The sequence below is a fragment of the Triticum urartu genome, chromosome 6 (genome assembly GCF_003073215.2).
Source record: "Triticum urartu cultivar G1812 chromosome 6, Tu2.1, whole genome shotgun sequence".
NCBI classification, from domain to species: domain Eukaryota; kingdom Viridiplantae; phylum Streptophyta; class Magnoliopsida; order Poales; family Poaceae; genus Triticum; species Triticum urartu.
The window spans coordinates 428743822-428754646 of record NC_053027.1 but is presented as its reverse complement, the minus strand read 5'-3'; the positions used below and the strand labels follow the sequence as shown (position 1 = coordinate 428754646).

Below are 10825 nucleotides of genomic sequence, written 5' to 3'. Positions count from 1 at the left end.
TCCTTAATATCCTCTGTTCTGGTACTACTAATGTAAAAACTCAACTTTTCAGCAAGCTATGGAAAAAATGGTGGAACCGCCACCTTCTTATGGTGATGAGGCAACTATAACTGCAACGTCACCTCTTGCTGCAGTGGGTCAGTACCTGTCCACTAACAGTGCCAAAAGCACGTTCTTGCGTAATACTGGGTTGGTTGTTAAGGCAATCTCGTCCAAACTGCCTCATGATCAAGATATGCAAGCTCAAAACAATGTTATATCTGCGCTCCAGACATAAGTCCATTCCCTAACAGAGACCCTTTGTGAAACAAGGATAGACATTATTCGATGTCAAGATATGCATGATTTTGAAACCAGACTATCAGACATTTGCTATGTTGTTCAGGAGCCTAGGAGAAATGAAGGCGGAGGTTATGGTGCTCCATCAGACAATACAGCATGAAAACGTAACAGTCTTGTCAAATGAACTGAGCTTCTGAACTTCCAGTGGTGCATTTATCTGCCAGACTATTAACTTTTATGCCAACCTTCCTTTTGTTTTATGGTTGTAATTTGTTTTGTTGCGATACAAAATTTGTTCTTAACGTGCAGCCATCGGCTGAAGAAAACAGCAAGCCATTTTTTGTAGTGTAGGATGTTCCCTATATTTGCACTGGCGGCGAACTTTGATGCCCAGTCGATGTAATCTGTGCAATCGCCTTAATAGCCTAGCGTCAGTTTTGGGCTTATTTCCTAGTCTTCTTTTTCCCTGGTTTGCTAGTGGCCGCAACAACCATGGTCCATATACGGACCATTGTAACCTTGACCCTGCTACGGGCCGTAGGATCCATGGGCCTCCTACGGGCCGTCAGATAAATGGGCCTCCAACGGGCCGTAGCATCAGTGGGCCTAAGGCCGTCGGATAAATGGGTCCACATGGGCCGTAAACGGGCGTAATTGGTAGAGGCCCAGCACGGTAACGGGCCGTTAACAGGTTGGAGGACAGCAAAGGCTTAATTCTATCACAAGCATAATGGGTCGTTAATGGGCCAGAATATAAGACGGGCTGGAAATGGCGCAACGGGTTAACAGGCCACAAACGGGCCGATTCTTGCATGGGCCAAAATTTTCCCATGAGGGGAATAGGCCAGTAACGGGCCAGAAGTAATCGAGGGCCGGAAAGGACCCAAGAACGTATGGGCCATCAGTAGGCCGAAAGCAAACACGGGATGGAAATGGCCCATGTGAATCATGGGCCGTTAATGGGTACAAAGAAATTTACTGTTCATTATGGGCTAGAGTCACCGTGGGCCACTAAAGAGCCTAAAGATACGAAAGGCCTCATATGGGCCGAAAGACGTTGTGGGCCATACATGGGCCGAAAGTGAAACAAGCTGGTGTTATATTCGACGGCCCACATGACGTTGTTGGGACGATTTCAGGAAGGCCCTAACGGGCCGTGAGTTACCGGGCCGTAAAATGGCTATTTGCGAACAAACTGTTAACGGGCTTTTCATGGGCCAATCCGCTAACTTTTGACCAAGTCAAATGGGCCAGCCTTTGTAAGCTAAATGAGCCAATGGTGGGCCGTCGCACGTGTCGACATATCATAGGCGCCTATCTGACCCAATGACGAGCTGACACATGTTTCCTCCGGCCAATGAGAATTTTACACGTGGAAAATCCCCACTGGTCCGGGCTGTTAATGGGTTATCGGATCCAAAACCGGACCTGATAGCTAACAACGAACCATTACGGTGGATACCACGTGTCGGTTACCCTTGACTAAAGCACTTCCATGACGCGTCATTTATCGTCATGGAAGTGAACACTTCCGTGATGATAATTTTGGTATTGTCATGGAACACTTCTACGACAGCACAGGTATGACTATCTTGATTCTGTCATAAAATCGTCATGGATGTACATACATGACAGAAAAGGTGACCTACTGTGACAAACACGTATCATCACGGAAGTGTATTTTTTTGTAGTGTAAAAAGATAGGTAAAATTGTAGTAGATTGGATAAATAGATCTCACGGGAATGCGAGATAAAATAAATAATAATAATTTGCAGCAAGGTGTTTTTGTATTTTTGGATTAATAGATCTAAAAATAAAAGCAAAAAAATCGTGAAGGCAAATATAATAAAGAAGAGACCCGGGGGCCGTAGATTTCACTAGTGGCTTCTCTCGAGAAAAATAGCATGCATCGAGTAAACAAATTGCCGTTGGGCAATTGATAGAACTTTAAATAATCATGATGATATCCAGGCAATGATCATTACATAGGCATCACGTCCAAGATTAGTAGACCGACTCCTGCCCGCATCTACTACTATTACTCCACACATCAACCGCTATCCAGCATGCATCTAGTGTATTAAGTTCATGGACAAACAGAGTAATGCAATAAGAACGATGACATGATGTAGACAAGATCTATTTATGTAGAAATAGACCCCATCTTGTTATCCTTAATAGCAACGATACATACGTGTCGGTTCCCCTTCTGTCACTGGGATCAAGCACCGTAAGATCAAACCCATCACAAAGCACCTCTTCCCATGGCAAGAAAAATCGATCTAGTTGGCCTAACTAAACCAAAGATTCGAAGAAGAAATACGAGGCTATAAGTAATCATGCATATAAGAGATCAAAAGACTCAAATAACTTCCATGGATAAAAACATAGATCTGATCATAAACTCAAAGTTCATCGGATCCCAACAAACACACCGCAAAAAGAGTTGCATCAAATAGATCTCCAAGAGACCACTGTATTGAGAATCAAAAGAGAGAGAGGAAGCCATCTAGCTACTAACTACGGACCCGTAGGTGTACAATGAACTACTCACGCATCATCGGAGAGGCACCAATGAGGATGATGAACCCCTCCGTGATGGTGTCTAGATTGGATCTAGTGGTTCTGGAACTTGCGGCGGCTGGAATTGATTTTTGTCGACTCCCCTAGGGTTTCTGGAATATTGAGGTATTTATAGAGCAAAGAGGCGGCGCGGGAGGCCACCGGGGTGGGCACAACCCACCTGGGCGCGCCTGGGCCTCCAGGCGCGCCCTGGTGGGTTGTGCTCCCCTCGGAGCCCCCCTCTGGTACTTCTTTGGCCCAACAGGTGTCTTCTGGTCCAGAAAAAATCTCCAAAAAGTTTCGCTGCATTTGGACTCCGTTTGATATTGATTTTCTGCGAAGTAAAAAACAAGCAAAAAAACTGCAACTGGCACTGGGCACTATGTCAATAGGTTAGTCCCAAAAAATTATATAAAGTTGCTGTAAAATGATTGTAAAACATTCAAGAATGATAATATAACAACATGGAACAATAAAAAATTATAGATACGTTGGAGACGTACCACTGGTGGCTTTCGAGTGGATCACCAGGTGGCATAGCATCTAGATGTTGATCTGGCTCTAGGGCCCAGTAAGGTGTCCTAGGGTAAGAGCATCTACAACCGGACTTGGCAAATATGACCCCCCAAACGCCCGCGGACGTGCCGGGGTGTGTCCGCAGACAGAGACCGTCCACCCCTCAAAAAACGCATTTTACATACGGATACCTCAAATTAGAAACCTCAAATCCATATTATTACATGCAACGTGAAACCTAATCTACGCGGAGCTCGTCCGGTTCCGCTTCCTGCTCGCCCGGCTCTGCCCTGGCCATGTCCGGCGGCCCTCAACGCTCCTCAGAGTGTTGGGCCGGCCGCCGACAAGGTATGGTAGGGCATGGGACACGAGCTGGCTCACGGGACTCAAGGCCCCGCCGTCTCCCATGCCCTACTCTTCCTCATCAGAGACCGAAACCTGAACGGTGCCGGTGGATGTTAGATTGATGATGGATCCATCCGGGGACGAGCCGCCGACGTTCGCCGCCTCCCGCGCCCGGTGCGTTGCATGGTGTGCACGCCGTGCCATGGCCTTGTGGGACGATGGTGCGTCCCCAATATTGATGCGCCACCGAGGGGTTGCGCGTCTGCCAGCGCGTTCGGACGCCAGACGGACCGCACGGGCTCCAGTGAGGCAGTTATGGCCGGCCTAGCCCCGGATCCATGCCCTATTTAGGCAGATGCAATAGATTCCCGACAGATGGAGTCCTAGCGCAGCCGTCAACGGGCCTCCTCCTGGGCACGACGAAGCGCAAGCCGGGCTGCGATCTCCTCCTTGAGGCCGCGGGATTAGCTCGGGGTTGACGGGATCTGGAGGTGAATGGCTCAGATCTGATGCCCGCCATGCCGGAGAGAACTGGAAGGAGCCAGAGACAAGCTTGGGTGGCAGAGGGGAGTGGAGGGGAGGGGAGTGAAGTGGCTAGGGTTTGGTCTGGCGAGCAGATGGGGAGGATTCTATGTGGGATCGGGTGGACCAGCGTGGGCTGGGTTCGACGTGGCAGGCGTGTCCAGGCGCTCTCATATCCGCCCCATATTTGGGCTGGATATGGGGGGTGCCAGCCAGTCCTGGCGTTTGAGGGCCGTTTGAGGGGCCTGTCTGGGTCAAAAAATTATGACCGGACAGTGACCGGGCGGCCCGTCCGGGCGTATGAGGCGGATTTGAGGGGTCCGGCTGTAGATGCTCTAAGGTCTGTAGGTCAGGCCTGTTACCCTATCCTTAGTACATGTCCCCATCATTACCGAAGGATGCATTTCTAGCTATTCGACCAGTAAAGAAAGTAAGTGTTCCAGGATTACAGACCCCGACCTATCAACCGGCATGGCCAAGTCGACCTGATCCATGATCCCCATTCTTCTTCATAACTTCTTTTTCTAAAATACGCACGAGTGTGCGTATTTAAAATTATTATAACCGAGCACTTTTCCAGCCCTCTCGGGTCATCAGCACTCCCAGCCGTCCGATCGTCACTTTTTGCGATTTTCGGTCGTCGGATTGGCCCTGGATCGCAGGTAGGTTCGCTTCGTTCGCTACAGTTGAGCGCCAACCCTTCTGGGCCGCTGCTCTCGTGACTTTTTTGGGCCTCTGTCGTTAAATTGGGTTTAATGGGCTTCTATTACCCTCCCATTCGGGCAGCCGAAGGCACTGGGCTTGGGAGGCGTACAAGCGACTGTGTTAGGTCCGTCCACTCGTGGCCGTAAACCCTAATCCAATCCCGATCGAGGCGCGGCGGAGCGACCGCATACTCCAATCCATCCACTCCTGATTCGGTTGCTTCCAAAAAAAGTCCCGATTGGAGGCGCAGCGGGAGCGACCGCATCGAATCCATCCACTCCAGATCCGAGGCGCAGAGAGGATCCAATGCATCCAGTCTGTCCCGATTCAAGGTGCGGTGGACCGACCACGTCGAATCCATCCAGCCCGGATTCGAGGCGCAGAGATGGCCAATTCATCAATCCGTGAATCGCCGTCCGGCTGGTCGTCTCTTGAAACTGCTACCGTGGGTTTGAAGGAAGTAATCACTCTTCAGTTTCTCTCCAGCCCTTCATGGTGGATGATGTGCGCCCCTTGCTGTCATTAATGGATGCCTGGCTCTTTGTTTCTCATTCTTCCGATGTGTATATATGCTTCCTCTACGCTCACTCTTCTAACTCCGGCGACAGAACATCCATCAGCATGGTGCTCTTCTAGGTTCCCCTCTATCTTTATTTTTTATCATCCATGTACGATTTGCTTCTTCCACCCAATGATTACATTGTATCCTCCCAATCTAATTTTGTACAGGTATTGTTCAAACTGGGAGATGGTCGATTGTTTTGGCCAGATATTGGAAACTGGTTCTCGCATCTTTTTTTCTGAAATTCTTCAGGTGATAGTTCTAATGGCTTCTGGACAGGTAATTAATTCACTTGGACTACCATATTTCATTTTATCAATTCATGTTTTACCATCCACGTTTTTACAGCATAGAAGATTACTCATATATCTGTTATCCACACCATGGTTCTTCTATTTGTTGCTGTACTCAACAGATTAAATGGAACAGTGTAGTTATATGCGCAAAAGAATGTAGCCATACTGTTATAGAGGGGGGGTGAAGCCTCAGTATCTTCTTCTTCTATGCAGAAGTGAGCAAAGCCCAATAATCTTACCGATATTTGAAAGTATGTGTGTGGATTTTCAAGACACGGTGCAGGCTTTGTTGCATCATTCCATGTATAAGGTGAGTTTCTTTCTAGATTAATATTGTGAACAGAATTTGAATCAAGGTGCAAGGAACTCCAATTCGAGATACCTCAGATCCATGCCTAAAACTGAAACCTATCAGTTCTTGACAAGCTAATACTTAACAATTTGCTCATGTTTTTTCGCCTTCCATGTAAATGCAGCCTTTATCTTGAGGGATGTTCATGTGCGGGTCTTTCTAACTTACAGAATTGAACTTTTATCGATTATCAATGATGGAACCACCAACTAATAAAATGGGGGAGAAATACCTCTATTTTTTTCCATAGCAAGCACGAACGGGTAGCAAAAATAAGTTATTTAGTGTTCAGTTGCACATAAATCTAAGGCCCAGTTCTTTTCACACAGGATTCTGCAGAATCAAGATTTTAGAAAATTCTCCCAGAATCTGCTTCTCCCAGAATCTGTTGCCGAGTTCTTTTCTGGGATTGTAGGTTGAGATTCTGGAAAGAGTTGTGAGTTGAAATGTCTGTAGTACCCTTAGACAGAAAATGTTTGATGAATTTATTAACACCTTATTGTTTCTAACAGTATATAGTCGAATATGAGTACGAAAGTGATTTCCGAATGTCATAAAAAGTGCTAAATATTACATTTAGAATGGATTTAAAGATTTGTTCATTACAAGAGTGGATGAACTAAAAAAAGGATAATCTCAAGGTACGAGACTAGCAGCAATCGCCTCGCGTACTGTGTTCATGGTACCATCATCTTCTGGTGGTAGAGCATTGGCACCTGTAAATGACAATGGAGGTTGCACATATGCATCATTGTCGAACTTGTCAAAATGCTCATCACGTAACTTGCTATCACGAATCCAATTGTGGAGACACATGCATGCAGTGACAATCATCTTTTGGGTCTCCGGTTTGTACCGAGGTATGCCTCCATCTCCAAGAATTCGCCATTTCATCTTGAGAACATCAAATGTTCTTTCGATGACATTTCGCAATGAAGAATGTCGATGGTTGAATGTCTCATATCTTCCAACTGGTGGGTGTTGTTGGAAATCTGGTACATGGTATCGTTGCCCTTTGTATGGAGATAGATATCCAACCCTGTTTGGATATCCGGAGTCGACAAGATAATATTTATCTACAGTACGACATCAACAAAAGAAATTAGAGAAATTTACAAATATTATCTTGAGAACATCTTGTCGACTCCGGATATCCAAATAGGGTTGGATATCTATCTCCATACAAAGGGCAACGATACCATGTACCAGATTTCCAACAATACCCACCAGTTGGAAGATATGAGACATTCAACCATCGACATTCTTCATTGCGAAATGTCATCGAAAGAACATTTGATGTTTTCAAGATGAAATGGCGAATTCTTGGAGATGGAGGCATACCTCGGTACAAACCGGAGACCCAAAAGATGATTGTCACTGCATGCATGTGTCTCCACAATTGGATTCGTGATAGCAAGTTACGTGATGAGCATTTTGACAAGTTCGACAATGATGCATATGTGCAACCTCCATTGTCATTTACAGGTGCCAATGCTCTACCACCAGAAGATGATGGTACCATGAACACAGTACGCGAGGCGATTGCTGCTAGTCTCGTACCTTGAGATTATCCTTTTTTTAGTTCATCCACTCTTGTAATGAACAAATCTTTAAATCCATTCTAAATGTAATATTTAGCACTTTTTATGACATTCGGAAATCACTTTCGTACTCATATTCGACTATATACTGTTAGAAACAACAAGGTGTTAATAAATTCATCAAACATTTTTTGTCTAAGGGTACTACAGACATTTCAACTCACAACTCTTTCCAGAATCTCAACCTACAATCCCAGAAAAGAACTCGGCAACAGATTCTGGGAGAAGCAGATTCTGGGAGAATTTTCCAAAATCTTGATTCTGCAGAATCCTGTGTGAAAAGAACTGGGCCTAGCTCCTTTGGCTTTTCGATAAAAGGAGAGACAACTGGGAGCTGCCTGTCGAGTCAAGGACTCTATTGTTGCTTTCATGCAGCTAATTTAGACTCCCCTAATTCCCAGTAGATTGTGCTTTCATCTCTGAATTCATGACATTCTCATTATTTGCAGAATTTTTGGTTTTGTTCGTTTCCATTTTTAAGATCTTGATGTATGGGAAATGTAATATTTTCAGGCAAGATACACTTGGTTCAGTCTGGGGCAGTGATGTCAGCAAATCGTTGGAAGAGATCAGTAAGTGCAGTCTGTATCTCATTATTTTTCTTACAAGTTAAGGCATCACGGCATATAGCAACGTTGTTCTTTTCAGTGCTCTCCGCTGTGTTCGTGATCAGATTTGTGTGCATAAAGAAGTGGATGAACCCGTAACATGTGTTCATCACATAAGATCATCATAACAACCTTACTTTTGGCAGGGAGGAGCTATTTTAGTTACGACCTGGGGCACAACGAGCAGGAGGAGTTGGCCAACTGGAGTGCTAGATTCAGGGCAAGTTTGCCTAAGCACTTTTATTAGTTCCGTTGATAATACCAGGACTGGAGAACTGAAAGCCCTTGTAGATGCAAGAGGTGTGATATTAAACCAAAAAATTAAGTGCACAACATAATACTATTACATAGTTCACGTGGTCGATTTTCACATGATTTCGAACTTCCTAAATCGTATTTCTTTTTGCAGGAACAAGATTGACAACGGCCTTTTGCATTGCACTCTTGATAAAGCTTCAAGCTCAAGGCCTTCGATATTTGTGAAGTTTTCCAGGAAGAAGATTGACTATAGCATCTTGGAGTGCACTAATATTAATAAATAAACCCTTCAATATTTTTGTCGCCCAAAGGCTACAAGTTCTGTAATTTACCCCAAATACTTAGCATTTTCTCTAACCAAATATGAGTGTAATGTTTCAGATCATATATTCCCAGTATTATTAAGACATCATGTATGTGAAGTTATTTCTGCTGTTCCAATGCTATTTTTTACAAATCTCTGAACGTGCCCTTCCTTCTGTGATGTACTCGTAAGTGTTTGGTAGAATTGAACATGCACTAAGCTGAAAGCTCACTTGTTTCATTTAAGTTTTCACCATAACGATTCAGGGACCTTGAATCTGATTTCTCAAATGTAATCTTACATGAGAAAAAGCATGCTTCATTAGGAAAAAATAAAGTTGATTTAAGCAATAGAACATTGATATCCAAACATATTTTCTCCGGTTGGTCCTCCATAGGATCTTTTCTTTCTTTATTAAAATGACCAAAAACACCTATGTTAAGCTATAGCTTAATGTGCGAACAAATTTACTCCAGACAATTAAGACACTACTATAATTGACGTGACAAAATTTTACCCCGGACAATGAGACACTACTACAATTGATGTGACAAATTTATTGCATAATCAATAGTTACAACTGCACGTTGTACTCACAAAAACTGAAATCAAACACAATATTGTAGTGATATATAGTCCTTCGCACGCCTGTGGACCAACTATTATCAGCTTCATGGGAGACACTATTACTTTGTACTAACACATTATTATCTGTATAAACTAACATGAACTCTATGTTTGTACATAAATTTGTAACACTTTCACATAGCATTCAAAATAGATGGGCGCGGCAACGCGCGCCATCAACAATCTAGTCATATATTAAAGAGAGGAGTGGGGGAAAAAAGCCCCATCCACAGAACATTCTTACAGCATATGACATGCAAGAGTCCACACCCTGAGGGTCATCTAGATAGGTAACTAGCTACTCCCTCTAGCCCACCTAGCTAGGCCTCCGAGGAAGGTGGAGAAATCACCTTTGAGGAGGCCAGCGTTACTCCACGCTCTACCTTCTTTCTCCATGTTAGCAATCACGGCCGTAGCGGAAGGAGTCACTCCATCGAAGACGATGGCGTTTCGATGCTTCCATAGTTCCCACAGCCCTAGAGAGAGGATGGTGTGGTTGTCCTTGGCTTTGATCGCCTTGCAAGAATTGCACCAAAGTATGAACTCCTCATCGGGTGTCGGCATCCACTGCAGCTTGCATATGGCCTCGAAGACCATATGCCACACTGATCTCACAAAGACACAAGACAATAAGATGTGGTTGATCGTCTCCATGTCTTGGTCGCAAAAAGGACATGCCGGCTGATGAGGAAGGCCGCGCTGCACCGAGTGATCTAAGGTCCAACATCTATTTCGCGAGGCAGCCAGGTGAAGAACCTGCACTGCACTGGGGCCTTGGATTTCCAGGCTATACCCGCATACGCAGCCACCTCAAGGCCCCAAAATTTGGAGGCGTACGCCGATCACGCCGAGTAGTTGTCGTCGTCCTCCCAAGCTCATCGGACCTGGTCTCGCGTATCCATGGTGAGCATGATTGTCGCCGTCTTGTCCCAGAGGTGGAAAAATTCCTGCAGTGTCTCCGCATCCATGTCCGGTCCTACCTCAAGTGCCTAAGATCCACCTTGTATTGCGTCAAAGACTGAGCCGACCTCCCGAATGCTCTGCGGGATCCTCGCATATAATCTTGGAGCCAACTCTTGAACCCTAAAACCTTGAAGCCATCGGTCCTCCCAAAACAGCGCATCCTTTCTGTCTCCCACATGCATGATTGTGGCTTTTCTAAAGATTGATCGCGCTTCCTTTGAAATCCTGATCTCTAAACCTCTCCATGGCCATGAGTTGTCCGTACATTGTAACCATGCCTAGCGTGCCTAGAGCGCGAAGTTGAGCCAGTGTAGATCCGGT

General features: G+C 45.2%; 1 long non-coding RNA gene across 3 annotated transcripts; it reads left to right on the top strand.

Annotated features, from left to right (window-relative positions):
* The first annotated feature begins 5016 nt into the window (after positions 1-5016).
* On the top strand, positions 5017-9075 carry LOC125513976. 3 transcript variants are annotated; one of them, XR_007286225.1, is made up of 6 exons: positions 5017-5557; positions 5663-5774; positions 6005-6101; positions 8258-8316; positions 8499-8652; positions 8762-9075. It is a non-coding gene; the product is annotated as an uncharacterized LOC125513976 (long non-coding RNA). The 3 variants fall into 3 exon arrangements; XR_007286224.1 differs by having other exon boundaries at positions 5017-5569; XR_007286226.1 differs by having other exon boundaries at positions 5017-5569; positions 5911-6101.
* The last annotated feature ends 1750 nt before the right edge of the window (positions 9076-10825 follow it).